The sequence below is a fragment of the Cydia strobilella genome, chromosome 18 (assembly GCF_947568885.1).
Source record: "Cydia strobilella chromosome 18, ilCydStro3.1, whole genome shotgun sequence".
Lineage (NCBI taxonomy): Eukaryota > Metazoa > Arthropoda > Insecta > Lepidoptera > Tortricidae > Cydia > Cydia strobilella.
The window spans coordinates 6,324,801-6,340,462 of NC_086058.1; the positions used below are offsets into that span (position 1 = coordinate 6,324,801).

General features: G+C 35.9%; 1 long non-coding RNA gene across 1 annotated transcript in view; it reads left to right on the forward strand.

Annotated features, from left to right (window-relative positions):
* The window catches only part of LOC134749454 (uncharacterized), a 128,989-nt gene that overhangs the window by 53,437 nt on the left and 59,890 nt on the right, over window positions 1-15,662 (forward strand). Inside the window, exon 2 of the long non-coding RNA XR_010128493.1 lies at window positions 4,668-4,714. This is a non-coding gene — a long non-coding RNA (uncharacterized LOC134749454). The remainder of the gene's footprint in view (window positions 1-4,667; window positions 4,715-15,662) is intronic.

Below are 15,662 nucleotides of genomic sequence, written 5' to 3' on the forward strand. Positions count from 1 at the left end.
CTGAATGCCTAATTTGAGATATCAATCGTGTATAATATGGGTAAAACCATGCATAGCCCAGGGGTTAAAGACTTTTCTTTATATTAGACTTGATAAAAAAAGAAAACGACAACTTTTTATTGATACAAAGACGGTTTAATTTGCCTCACTGAGCAAATTAATCCACATATTCCTCTTGAGTACATAAGTTAAATATTAACAACACGACAACAACAACAACACAACACAACACAACAATTTAATTTATATTTCAGAGCACTTCTGCTTGCACTCGACTGTTGTAAATACATGGAGAAAAATTATATCATTTTCAAATAGTCACCACGATTCACAAATACAGAGATTATCCAGCCCTTTTTCAAAACCTGCGGCAAAACCGGCCTAGGATTACCAATTCGCCATTTGAAACACACTGCAACGTTTCGCCGCACTCGGCTCTGTTGTAAGTCTGTAATTTATAGGTTGGGGATATGGAATCCTGATATTGTACAAGGGTCGCTCCTCGGCGATTTGATCTGTGACGGACGAGATGGCTCCATTTACTTCTCATTTCATTCTATTACTTATAGCGTTTCCTATATGATGAAGGGTCAGGATCAGTGGTTTATGGGTGATGAATATTTTAGTGTCTGAAAGTACTTACGTCACTAGGCTAAAAGGTAAAAGCACTTAAAAGTCTATTTGGATTAATGGATTTAAGCGCCCTAGTAAAATAGCATAACCATCAACTATTTATTGCAATATTTGACACACCCAGGTTGCAAAGGGTGCAAATTATGAAGTGAGGTAATTAGTGCTACCAGCTAATAGCTTTTTCAAGAAAGAACTTACCTCCACCAACAAGAACAGTCAATGGGTAGTTTAACCTATCTTCTCTTCTCCTTTTCATTCTATATCCCATAACATCTTTTGGGCACAGGGCCGGAAGTATATTCTTCCACTGGCCCCTGCCTACCGTGCCCCTGCCCGACCTTTATATATATTATATAATATAGTAAGTCAGTTTTAAAGCGTTTTACTTTTTACTGTACCTAATTATTTATATGCATAGCAATAATAATTTGTTAAAGGTTATCTGGATCCATTACCACCTAAGCATGTATGTAATAATACTGGACTGGAACTGAAATCTGAAATCATTGTGCTTCCTTTCGTCGAATTGGTATTGCATTCAACGTATTGTAATTAAAAACCTGCAGCATTAATAATTAACAAAAAAAGGTAATTTGCTTTAAAATCGCGCTCTATACGTATGTTCTAGGAGGATATAAACAAACGGAGACGCCTTGTCTGTAATTTTCTGTACAAACAAGTCTGCGGATATTTGCGGGGGAGGGGACGTCAAATGTATACGTAACGTAAAAATAGCCATGTCAGATAAACTTCAGTCCATACATTGTGTATGACCATTGGCCGACTATTTTCGACAGAGGGGAACGCCTGTTAATGGCTACTCCGTTTGGTAAATCCTCCTAGTGTATGTTCGATAGAATTACGTCATACATAGTCCTAATTATAATTTCCAGATGATAAATTTTTACCCGCAATCCAAACCTCTTTAGAGGCTCGTGATGTGAGGTTCGACCCGACATTCGAACCTTTCTGACAAATTGCTTATTCTGTTTACTTCATTTTATGTATAGGTATTCAGAAATTGTTTCTTTGTATTTCAATGGAGTGAAATAAGTATTTTTTTTTCAATTGATTTGAATAAGTCTAATCGATTGTAATAAGTAGGTACTCTATATTATTCACCAAAAAGAAAAAAGATGAAGAATTATAGAAAACAGGTCGGTTTATCGCTAAGAAGCGATTTCTTCCAAAAAATCTTTGAGAGAGGAATGTAAAAGAGCTTTGCGACTTATTGACGTATAATTAATGTAATTTAGGGCCAGGGGACGCATTATAAACAAAATGTATCACATGAATAAGATAAAATATAGCATCTACTTTTCATTATCTATCTTAATGATTAAAGCAAATCCTGTAACATTCTTCATCAGGTATTAGAAAATTACGGTATTTTATAAAACAAGTAGCCTTTTTATTGTTATAATTAGATTTTAATATCATTGTTAGGTATACAGACTTCAATCACAAATTATAAGATAGGCAGCTATTGCTGATTTACGATGTAATCGTACCACGCACTGCAGTGCCTACGGAAGCAGTCGAAATCCGGCACCCGGCGAGAGGAATGCTTTTTGCAGGCTACGTATTACAGGCGTAATGCCGTAATTCAGGCCGTCAGGTGCAGCCGCTGCCAACCTCGAGCGATTAACCCATTTGAGAACCAACCAACCACTCTGCCAGGACCTTGCTGTAGCCCTCAAGAGCCAACTAACTCGAGGAATTTCCCAACGAATCTGACGCGTAAATAGGTCTTACGCTAGCGCGAGCAAATGGAATGTTTGCTGCCAACACTTAAGAATATTGATATTACACCTACTTTAATATTCCAGTTTGGAAAGCTTTTAAGGCTGTTTAGTGAGTGACAGCCGGGGTAAGGAAAATTCGTCGAATATTTCGATATAAAACCTAATGTACCTACGAGTTTCGCGTTCTTCGAAGTAAATATATAATTGCAGCTGTTAGAATGTTCAAGTCACTGAACTGAAATGCTTTTATTTCTATAACAGCGTTCAAATGTAAAATCTCCGCTAGTGGTATGCAAAGTTTTGTGCTTTTGGCTCATAACTTGGCCGTCGTTTTCGAGTTTATTTTGTTCTGCAATTAATTCTCTTAGCTGCTAATGATAATAGAAAATATAGCTTTACCCTTTATGCACAGGTTCCGTTAATATTGTGATTAAATATTACATTTCATAGAGAACAACACGCGTAGGTACTTATTATCATCTACTACTAGTTTAAATTTTTAGGCCACTTAGTCCTCGAAGATTATCTCTCAACCCTAAGGAATAGAAGTATACCTAATGTGATGTGTTATTCAATTATTCCTGGTCATAAGTTTTCTAAGTCCTAAAAAACGTACGCTTTATGTCAGCGATATAAAGACAATTAAAGTTAAATTAATTTCCCCAATATTTCACCTGACTTTGCTAACCAATCGTTTAATACTTGCTTAACTGAACCAATAAATAAGAGACTATCAAGATCGAAGTCATTGGAACTCAGGTGAAGCCGGGGTGGGATAAGTAAATACAGCGTGACCCTTGTCAAAGATGCGAACTTTGACAAATGTTGTAGGTTCAGGGGGGAATTAAAACTTTTAATCCATTAATACTCGTCTGATAGTTACAGCTCCTGTTTGAATTTAAGTGGCAGTTTGGAGAACTTCTATGTGCTTACCTAAATTGTTTTTAATGTTTCAATTTTATTTATGACAGTTTAGAAATATAACGTCTACTTTTTTGAATCGCTTGTCTCCACATTATTTCTATAAAAAATATAAGATGTAGAATATTAATAAGTGCACTATGGATAAACCTGTCGTCTAGATTGAAAATAAACGGCATTTTCAAGTTTTATTTGCCGATAACTCTGAAAGTTTAAGTTATCTCAACACAACCTTTCCTAACGCATCATTGACCGCAGGCTATTGCTTTTAGTTAAATTAACTGAGGCCAAGAGGAGGCGCTGGGAACTAAAGATACTTCGGTCTGATATTTTAATCATCAGGGTAATTTTAAGCCTGATGTTCGTTTTGCAGAATCGTTTTATTAAGTATAGGTATAACGTATTTAAGTATATTCGTATGACAGCACATTCTAGTGTAAGCAGTCGAAATATTAAGTACCACATAGTTAGGACACTTTTGTTATTGAAACTAAAATGAAACTTAATCGCATGCACTTCCATTTGGCCTGAAACTTCAGTTTAAATTATGAGTTAAACCTATTGAGAGATTTTTATCCAAAAATATACACGTCTTCCCTACTCTTACGGAAAGTTTATTGCCAAGTAAGTAATCTTATTTTCCGTCTTTGGTCGTGATGAAAGTGTGTCAGCATAGAAACTTATAGAGATGGCTCTCTATTTTCCCTTCAGACATTAATGCCCCAGGAGCAATTTTCAGAACAAGTAGTAACTATTAAAGGAGCCGCACTCCAGCGACGCTCCTTATCTACTACTTACTGAATAGCTAAACTATTATAAACCCAGTAAAACGCTTTGAATGCATTTACCTGCACATTGCGTAGAAATTTTAGCAAAACAAGTTTGCGAGCAGTCGGTATTGATTTCAAAAATTCGTAATCATTTTACACTTACTGCTTTCAACACACCCAGTAAGTTATAAACACAAATCAACCAGCGCAATAAAAAAATAACTATAGTACTTATTGTATTTGGTTAGAAACATGTCTAAGACGTAGCATACATCCTAAATGTTGCTAACCTATTTAAACGCCAATCATGTCTTTAATTCTATACTTTTTTCATAGCTAGGTATATCATGATATACGAGTACCTAGGTATATCATATAATAGTGGTTGATATCTAGTTGCATGTTCTTCGTTGTTTTCATGAAACGTCTGTCTGTTTTATATAACAAACATATAGGTATATAGGTACGAGTCTTCAATTACCGTTTAAAATAATATGTTATATAGAACTCGGTTTGAAAATCTACTCCACAACCCACCATTCGCTGCAGTAAAAGTTGGAAGAATCGCAAGTTCTAAAATGAAATTTGTTTGTTACAGGGCACTGAAGATGAAGATCTGCACGTACTTGCTGCTCAGCTTCTTGGGTAAGTTCATTTCTAAGTTATTGGTTTTTAGATCTTTATCAGAGAAAAATAATTTAAGTTTCCAATTTTCAACGCACATTTAGGACAGTTTGCTTATGAGGTAACATTCCCTCATAAGGTTATAACTAACAAAAAAATACTATACGTCTTACTCACCACGTCTCACTTAAAAATACAGCTCGTCTTTTCTATGTGAACGAAATTCAGCATCTAAATTAGAAAGCTTTCTTAAAACATGAGTTTCCCTTAGTCTCGTTTTCTCGTTCGTGGTGAAATACATAACAGGTTTACCTACTTATTTTGCGTTATGTATTGAGTTAAATATCTACGAGTAGAAATTGCAAGAGTTAAAAATTGAACGTGTTTAAAATTTTCAACCACCTTGCCGACCGTGACGACCGTCACACAATTGACTCGTCACCCTTCGCAAATATCTTGTTGTCGATTTTATATTTTGCATTCACAGACCAGCAAAGTTACGCGGCGACGTATTTCAAAGTCGTTGTGTCAAAGTGAATTTCGTTTCTAACTGAGCGTGGGGCGTCCCGGGGGCTCGGTAAATCTGCGGACACAGATCTTTTGAGTAAAACGAGAGACGTGCCCGCCGAACTGAGATACATTGCTCGTCGTCCTCTTAGACAGATGGCGGGAATCTAGGTCGCAATGATATTACCAGATCATTCTAAGTGGTATCTATCGCTTTGATGCTTTAAGTAACTTTTGAGTTTCTCAGTCATTTTCGCTACCGAAAATTTTTGCTCTAAAAATGTTGTAAAATTACATAACATTTTAAAGAATTGCAAATATATTTATTTCTCAATGTTCCAGTGTAGGAACAGAGTACAGTTGTACAGCGAGTAGGTACTTATAAAATTTGCCGTAATCTCTACATCAAAACAAAAAAAAGTTGGAAAATACAGTTGTACCAACTCGAAAAAGCAAGTTACGCTCTCCGTGCGCCGACTTCACAGTTGAAATAACTTAGCTCGCCAAAGGGTGCGCAAGTTCCCTTGTCTGCCTTATCGCGCAATGTTCTGAGGTTGGCAAACTTGTCTTTTATATCATTTCAAACAATGTGGTTTTAGTGAGCGCTCATTTTGGTTTGTTTTCGAAAACTTGTTACAAACAAAACTAAGCTTCAAAGAATACTCTGGCTTGTATTTTAAAGTTTAAAGACTTTGTTGGTTTGTAGGTACATCATAATGTACTTATTACCCGACAGCGCAACGCAAACAAGGGTAATGTGTTCATCAGGCTATGTATGTAGGTAAGTATGTATGTTTGATCCTTTGTGACTCAGAAACTAAACGCGTGGGCACCATACACCGAAATACTACCAAAAACAACCTACGTAATTTGGTCGGGTTATTTGTTGCCTTATACTCATGTCCCAGAGCCTAACTAGCGCCACCAGAGAGATTAGGAACTATTATTTAAAGCTGAAAGCGGTCACTTTTGCAACAATTCTGCCATAAGAGATTGGCATCCTTTCTATACCATCCATAGTTTATCTCTTAATTTACACTCGGACAATTAAGACAAATAGATTGACGTGAGAATTATCAAAATCGGTAAGGGCGGAGTAGGGGCACTTTTTTTACTATTTTTATATCGGTCGCATAGGAAACCTTGTTCAGTATGACCATCCTAATATGCACATTTTTGACATTTAGAATCACGACCCCAAAATCATCCGGCAATCTTTTAATGGTAATGTATTTTGCTACGAGGCGCTGATTTCGAAACTGAATAACGTACAAGTAAATAAAAAAAAACTCTACAACGATAACTAAACATTAAAAACGGCGATTCCAACTAAAGATAATTTTGAAATTATAATGAAAAATTTGAAATTAAAAAATTTGATGTTATAATGATATCGAGCGGGGAAGTAATTCCCCAGTCGAAATAGTATATCGATTTTCTTTTTTTCTTTTTTTTCCAATAATTATGGCGTCTGATTGTCGCCGTATAAGTTTATCTCATGGAGACTATATAAAGGAGCCAAATCTCTATGTATGAAAAGTGTCCATCAAAAAAACAGTAATTAGGCGGCGAGTCCATTGAATTTTTATCGTCTTTTGTGGTTAGTCCAATGGGGAAATTTGTTTGGTATGACCATTTTATCACATTTTTCACATTCAGGATCACGACGCCAAAATCAACCCATATAGATACCAAGATTTTAAGTATACTTAAGCGAGAACCTGTAATTAATTACAGCCAATTGGCTCTGTAACTCTATTGTAGTTTTTAGAAATGTTTATAAATAAATGTTGGTTTTCCATGTATGTAATAAAAAAAAAACTGACAGAATCCGTTGATGCCTTTTCAAGTTTTACCGTCTAGGCATAGACAGTTTCGAAAAGTTTATTAGATACGTCATATCCGGAAACTTGCATACTTTGCATAATTTATACGAATTTAATAACAAGGTTTTTTGTGCGTAATTTATGATGATAAATCTCAAATAATTCAGTATCATATTTATATGGTCTTTCAAAATTCATGCTTAGTGAGTGTTGCCAGACTCACGTCTAGGCTAGCGACGTCGGTCGCGCGTAAAATTCCCGCCAAAGTTCCAGCCTGTCAACTGGGCTGCCATCTGCATGCGAACTAACTTGGTCTACTTGAACAAGTTTAGCGTTTAATACATAGCAATTGAAATATACCTTGCCTCTCTACAGCCATATAGTTAAAACACTGATTTAAACTTTCACGATTTTTACCCATTATTATTATATTTTCCTTATTTATTTTCCTTCTTAGGCTAGGTCGTTAATAATATGAATATAAAAGTAAAATATAAAAACACTTACAAAACAATACAATTTTTTTTTAATTATTATTGATTTTTTACTCCAAGACCACGGGGACAACGCCGTCCTCGAAACGTCGGAGGTAAATTTAAGACTTAATTTTACGCGATTATGTCCCATCGTCGTGAATAGTAATGAGCCATATTGTTACAATTTAATTTATTCCTTGTCCCAAACTATCCGTACACTTATTAATGTAAATAACAATTTTGTGAAATAACAATCTTGTAAAAAAAATTAAAATTAATCCACCCGGATAAAATTTATAATATCTCGTAACAAATAGGTTTGGCAATACAAATTTTGACAGAGCTGTATGATTATGATTATACGTAAAAAGTAATCAATTCCTAGCGGTGGTAACGTTACTACGAAATAAAGTAAATAATTTCCAAGAAAGTGAGTATTAAAATATCGGTATTTCATTCCATATTTCGTTTTATAATATGTACCTACATCGGTATTTTATCCCGAGAAGCGCTGTGTCCACGCTGCTTTTTGAGGCGCTTTTTTAAAAGCATTGTTAGCGCATCATGATGAACTTTAAAATAAACTTGGTGTTAAGACCTATCTTAACAAGTAACAGATAAGTAGGTATTAGCATACCTACTACCTACTTACCTAATCTAGATAGATTAAGTCTCTCAATCGTCTGTAGGCACCACAGTCCTATGATATGTAAAGGTGACATCTACCGAAACTCTTGTGTACTAGCATAAGTGCTCTCTAAGCTTAGTTAGCTATGTCAATATATGTAATAGTTCATGCTCTACATGCTATCAGCTTCTACATGTATGTAGATCAAACCACTTTTTCCAACGAGCCTTCTGTTAACATTAAACATAGATATTAGTATTCCCTGCTTTCATTTGGTCGCCATTACCTCCAGCGCAGACACTTGGATACTCTTTTTACAGCTAAAGATATAAGTGAAATTTCCTCGTTGATGTTGTGATACGCGGGAAAAATAATTTCCAACTTAAATATTATGAATGAATTCATTATTTCTTTTCAACTAAAAAGTAGATACCTAATATTCTGAAAACGAAAGATAATAACTACCTACTCGTATTATTAATATTAGGTACAACGGTGAAATTCGTGTTCCTCAAACAACAGCTAGCCTTTGTTTGAGGAAAGTCTATGATTTTGCTCAGAAAGTATTATGGATTGGAAGCCGTCTTATGTTAATTCATACTCGCATAACTAATGTGATAGTTCCATGAACCGAATGAGCAATATACTTTGTTCTGTACCAAAGCTTATTTTTGTTGTATTAATTGTAATACAACAAAAATAAGCGACGGCTTAATTTCTGATACATAGGTCCATACATCTACCTGAAGACTATGGGAACTGAAAAATTGATCTAGTGTCAATTCGATCAAATTTTGACAATACACACTCGTGCATTTCTTTGCGCGTGCTTATGGGTTGTTGATATTTTCCAGTAAGATAGGTAATTATAGTTTACCAACGTCAAGCATTTCAAACGACTGCTAACACGTTTCTAGTCGTGTCTGAAGCATAGAGTTAGGGCTCATTTAGATGATGCAAGGACTTGCAAATTACATTACGGGATTTGATAGGTCGGTTGAATTTGATGTAACGTGGACTGTTGTAATAACTCAAGATATGTTACAGGCGTTCCAAAATTGAAGCGCTTACCTTGTGACAAATTGGGTAGGTAAAGTTTTTTGAAGATAGGCAAATTATATTTTTATCCGATAGTATTCGTCATAACGATCACGGAAATGCAGCTCTTTTATTTTTATTTCGTATTATTTATTAAATATATTTTTCTAAGTGACCGAGATGACGTTTGTGAAATTTAATAGCAGATCAGGCACTAAAGCCTGTGCACGTGATTTAATTGATGGGATAGAAAAAAAAAAACGATGTCAACTGTCAGTGTCACTTAGCTGTCATTGCCGAAAAATAACAGACATAACGGCCCAACCCTTTTTGTTACCTTGCGATTTAGTGTTATCATATGGTTATCATTGAGATTTTTGACGACCTCAGCACGACCCAAGGACTTCTGATTCCCCACGACAACTGCGAGTATTTGGACAAAGATTGAATCTACTTTCGACAACTTGGCACTGCTTATTGGAGAACGTTTTCTTCCCTTACGACGACCCGACCCCTGCGCTGACCCTTGGACTGAGTTATGCAAGAAGGATGAGCGAGTTTATGCGAGCAGATTCTACAAACTTGCCCCACATGGACCTAGTTATGTTTTTAAATTATTATCATAACAGTGATAAGCACAATGCCGCCGAAATTAGAGGAGAGAGGGCCCTCCTGTACGTATCCGTGAAATAAAAACATTTTGTTATTAACATTTTTCGGCAATGACAGCTAAGTGACACTGACAGTTGACATCGTTTTTTTTTCTATCTCATCAATTAAATCACGTGCACAGGCATTAGTGCCTGATCTGCTATTAAATTTCACAAACGTCATCTCGGTCACTTAAAAAAATATATTTAATAAATAATACGAAATAAAAATAAAAGAGCTGCATTTCCGTGATCGTTATGACGAATACTATCGGATAAAAATATAATTTGCCTATCTTCAAAAAACTTTACCTACCCAATTGTACAAATTGCCTTTATTCGCACCTGGGCAAGCGAGAAATGTGCACGTGCTAACGAGCTAACCGAAAGAGAATAAGACAAGCTCATGTTTAACAACATGACAAAGATGAATGGAAGCGAAAATTAAATAATAATAACAGATTACTTCGTAGGTATATAAATAAATATAGAAGTATTTTTTGTGCTTTTATATATAAGTATTAACCTATCTATAGTAGTTGGTTGGTTGTAAGTGTTGTAACTAAACTCGCATGCGAGCTCGCGCGCCGTCGAAATGAGTCCTTAATCTATTTTACAGTTTAAGTAATACTAAGTAATAGTAATACTAATAAGTAACTGGATGGTTGCCGCTAAAATGTTGGTATGTTGGTTGGTAATAAACAGATGCACTAAATTCATAATTTTACGCTCTCATTTTACTTAGTTAGACTTTCTAATAGCGCCAACTTTGTAGTTCTGTATCATAGAACTATTTCTTGTGTGCATTCTGCACATCGTTACAACAGAACTTACTCTCGCACATAAGCAACACGCCCTTGCCGTTAATATTTTGCCAAGTTTCGTATCAGTTATGCACATTTAGTCAGGGTAGCATGTTAACAAGTCAGAAACTATTGTGCAGCTTGTGGCCAACTAGCTGCAAATAATTTGTAACGTGAGCCAGTTGTTGTAGCAGTGCGAGAATGCTTTGGCTTTTGTTTCACGATCTTGATAAAGCTCTAATTAATTGCGATTAGCTAAGGATACAGTAAAATAAACCTAATAAAGGTGTTTGACAAAAGTAGACTTGAAATTCTGAAACGCATATTTTGCGTTTGCCTTGGATCTAATGATACCTACTCGTTAGTTTATACGTTTTCGTCTCGCTTACGCCAATACATGTACGGACAAGTACGAGCGAAATGCACGATATCTGAATGACATCATTTAGATGTCATTCTGATATCAGTGTACGTTCAAATTGGTCTGCGAGTTATATTACAATATTTTAACAATAGCAGAAAATAATATTGTCTCCGGTTACCGCGATAGTTACTCATGAAATAAAACTATGAAAACGGATTATATCGCGTATATTGAATTTATAATACATCCCGACGTTTCGAACTCTTTACAGCGTTCGTGGTCAACGGGTGACTGAGGAAAAACCACAAAATGCAAAAATACCCACATACTAAAAAAAAAATCGTTTATTTCAGACTTCATAATGGTCCATACATGTTAGTACTTAATACTATCTTAAGCAACTAAACTTAAATTATTTATATTGTTATTATTGTATAATGAACCATCATAGACTATAAACTTTAAGGCGGGTTGTACATGCAAAATCGATTCATAAGGCTAGTTATACACTACAATTATTTCCACTCGGGTGAAGGAACACATAGCTGATGTCAAGCACCGTCGACCTAGGTCTGCAGTCTGTGAGCATGTCATGGATAAAGCCAATCACTCAATCAAGTTTGATAAGCCTCTGGTTCTTGCCAAGGAGAAGCGATACATACCCAGAATGCTGCGCGAGGCCATTGAGATTAAGAAATATCCAAACTTTAATAGGGAAGATGGCTTTTCTCTACCACCAGCTCGGGATCCTGTAGTCCATCTCTGATAAAGGAGCAAGCGAGACATAGACTGTGAGACCTTAGTGTTGGATGGTGTTGGACGTTCCGAGTATAATATGTTTTGAAAAGATGTGTCCCGCCGAGTTTGTTGCCGGTCCCATATTGGGATACCCTCCTACAATTTAGGAGGGAATTAAATCTTCTCGGGTCCGCGGTGTAGGGTTGGAGCCGGCGTAGTTTTTATCGCGTTTATATATATCTTTACTTAAAAAATAATTGTAGTGTATAACTATATGAACCGATTTTGCATGTACAACCAGCCTTAAAGTTTATAGTCTATGATGGTTCATTATTTTTAGTATGTGGGTATTTTTGCATTTTGTGGTTTTTCCTCAGTCACCCGTTGGCCACGAACGCTGTAAAGAGTTCGAAACGTCGGGATGTATTATAAATTCAATATACGCGATATAATTCGTTTTCATAGTTTTATTTCAATAGCAGAAAATAGTTTACAAACATTTCTATCTTCGTTATTTTTTGGAAACTAAATCCGAAAATTATGCTCGTTGAAAAAACGAACACGAAATTTCGTAAAATCTTTCTAGTCAGGCGACGGCTATCTGTTAGGGCCGATAAGCAAAATGAACATTACAATAAATTTATGCTTTAGAGGGATAACGAGCACCGATGAAGATTAAAAGAGATTTCAGCCTTAGAAAACTTTGTATCAGATTAAGAGCTTTGAGTTTTTGTCACGATAGCTATCGTGAATAATTTGAAATAAATGTAACATTGAGTTTGTGTGGAATATACTAACCACCGTTCTTTATTTTGTTCGAATTGGTACTTACCTACTAAATAAAACATGTCAAATTGATCTAATATCGACATTATTTACTCGTTCTAGCATCTCGTTCTCACCAATAGTATATAATAATATATATATTGTTAAGTAAGATTCACATCGAGTGATTTCAAAATTATTTCCCAACGAATGTGGGACTAATTAATGGTACCAAGATAGATACATCTAATAAGCAAGAATTCTCAAACAGACCCATATCATATCAATATACTTAAAGTGGCCAGTAAACTCTTCACATCAAGTGACCCAGCCTCCGAAACAAAAACACTCATTCAATATTTTAAATCCGCTATGAAAGTGTCAGTGGCGCACGGACACGAAGTTGTCTTAAATTTTAAGCCACTTAGTTTGGAGTTGGAAGTAAGTTTGCGGAGTTACCTACTGTATCGGATCCCAGCGGATCGCAGTGGGACTTGCCACTTAGACGCGTCATTAAAACCGCTGTGCGGAGCTCGTGAGCCTTGCGCTCTCGAGTTATTATCTAGCACGTGTCAACCGCGTTCCATACAAACGTAGTTTCGCAAGAATGAATCTCCAGTACTCGCTAATTTGAAATAATTGTTTCAGAAATATGTGATTTATGCGCTTGTAGTATTCAGTAATCCAACAAAGTAAACCAAGTATGAAGGTAGCAGAAAGGCTAGAGATCCAAGATGTCGTTTGCTATAAGTCTAGGTACACTTATGTGCCCTTCCTATACTAATAATTAGGTACGTACTTATATCGCAACGCTACCTGAGCGTAGATGTTTCTGCGTATTGAGAGTCCGTCTAAGCTAACTCTGCACCGTGTTTGATAGCACTGAGTGTGGAAGTATTATCATAAACGTATATTCGTAGAAATTTGTGCTGTCAAACACGGTGCAGAGTTAGCTTAAACAGACTCTTGATCAAATTTGATCAAAATTTGAGCTTAGTACATATCTTTTTGATTAGATAAGGTACCTCATAGGTAACTTAAAAAAAAGCTGATTCAGCAAAAAATAAATTTTTTCAGCAAGAAATTTATGTAGGTATGTATTACAATTTTATTTCATACGTGTTATGGCGACTGTTAACTAAATTTGAGCTACCTTTGTATGGTAGCCTCTATGACATTCACACGATCTCTAGAGAGTCCGCGCATTAAAAGTTAACGTGGACACTGTTTATGCATACCTAATGGCCACTGCTCGTAGTTGAATTTTGGACCATTTTGTTTCGCATGGATTCTGCCGTTGATAAATCTGCCGTTGTACGCTGAATACAGATCAGGGTGCCTAGCCAAGATACCAATCGTTTGCGCTACGCCATGGAAACGCTATCTGGCTCTCTATCGTACTACTCGTAATATGTAGGTAAGAGTGATAGAGAGGAGGAAAGCGTGTTGTTGTCTTAGCGCAAACGATTGGCAGCTTGGCTAGGCTCCCTTGTTCGTGATGCCGTAGACAAGAACATAGGTACTTAAGATCTAGCAATTTAACTTTCTGATGCGTAAACATCTATTCGATATCATTGTCAGAAGTAAATAATCATAAATCAAAATCTAATTTATGTTTTATTTTGACGAGTTTTAGATTAACTGAATATTGGATTGTATTTACTTATGTAAAATTTTAGACAATATTAGTAAGTTGAGTTCTTAAAAGTTTTAATTAAATTATAAACTTGAATATTGTATGGCTATGAATAAATCCTGATATAGCTACATACTATTAAAAAATACCCGAGGCTTTTGGGATATACGGAGATATTACAGTTGGTAGTCGGATAAAATTCCGATCGAATTTATATATTCTTTTAATACACCGAGAGCCGAGTCTGCCATTTTTCACTTTCCATAACTTGAATAATGTAAACGGTTTGAACCTACGAGTATTTAGTATCATTAAAATAAATATATCGGTAGTATTTAGGTCTTTCTAATAAGTAACTAGTTGGATCAAATTCTGTCTCGTTGTCCAAGTGACGATAGTGGCAAAATTAGTGGTATAGTGATTGTGTCACAGTCTACTAACATGGACGGCTAAACCGTCTTGTAACCTTAAAAAAAATCCGGCCAAGTGCGAGTCGGACTCGCGCACCGAGGGTTCCGTACTTTTTAGTATTTGTTGTTATAGCGGCAACACAAATACATCATCTGTGAAAATTCCAACTGTCTAGCTATCACGGATCTAATTTAATTTATAATTTATTTATTTAGATAACTAGGATCCATTGGGGTTAGGTACATGGTGACTTAAGATCTATTGTTAATATTTTAAATACTAATTAAATTAAATTAAATTAATTTAAAAATTTACAATAAATTAAATGAATGGATTTTATTTTTACAATAAATTAAATTAATACAATCAAAATTTGCAATAAATTATTAAAATCAATTAAAATAGAATTCACAAATAAATAAATAAAATCAATCAAATTAAAATTTACACAATTGACTACCCATGATCGTTAAGTTATTAATGTGTTTGTGCATGGGCGAATCAGGCTTTTCTATAAAAACTTTTAGGATGCTGTTAGAGCTGCCCCGCATCCTACTGACTAGCGAGGCAGTTCTTTTGCGCACGATGGCGTGAAACCCGTCTGTACGTGCCTCCGCAAACATTTTAGATGCACTACAGAAGCGGGGCAGCTTCAACAACGCCCGAAAGCCGTTATTATATTGAACCCTCAGGGCACTGAGCGCCTTCTGAGTGCAGTTGTACCACAGGCTGCTCGTGTAGAAGCTCTGACAAAACGCTTTAAATAGAGTGATCTTGACTTGATCCGAGCAACGAGCAAACCTGCGGGCCAACATGTTACTCCTCACCGCCAGTGCCCTGCGTTCTCGTTCAATATCTAAATGATCTTTAAGGTCGTCGGTTAGATAATGCCCCAGATATTTGAAACTATAGACTCTCTGCAATGGTGCACCGTTGAGACAAATGTCCGGCACATTAAGAGGTGGCATTTCCGGTCTTTTACCGGCGGCCTTAAAGATCATGTATTCACTTTTTTTTACATTATATTGTAATCCGTGTCTGCTCGCATAGGACTCGCAAATATTCAGGAGCCTTCTCAGTGCCTTCACCGATGGGCTCAACAACACCATGTCGTCTGCGTAGCTGAT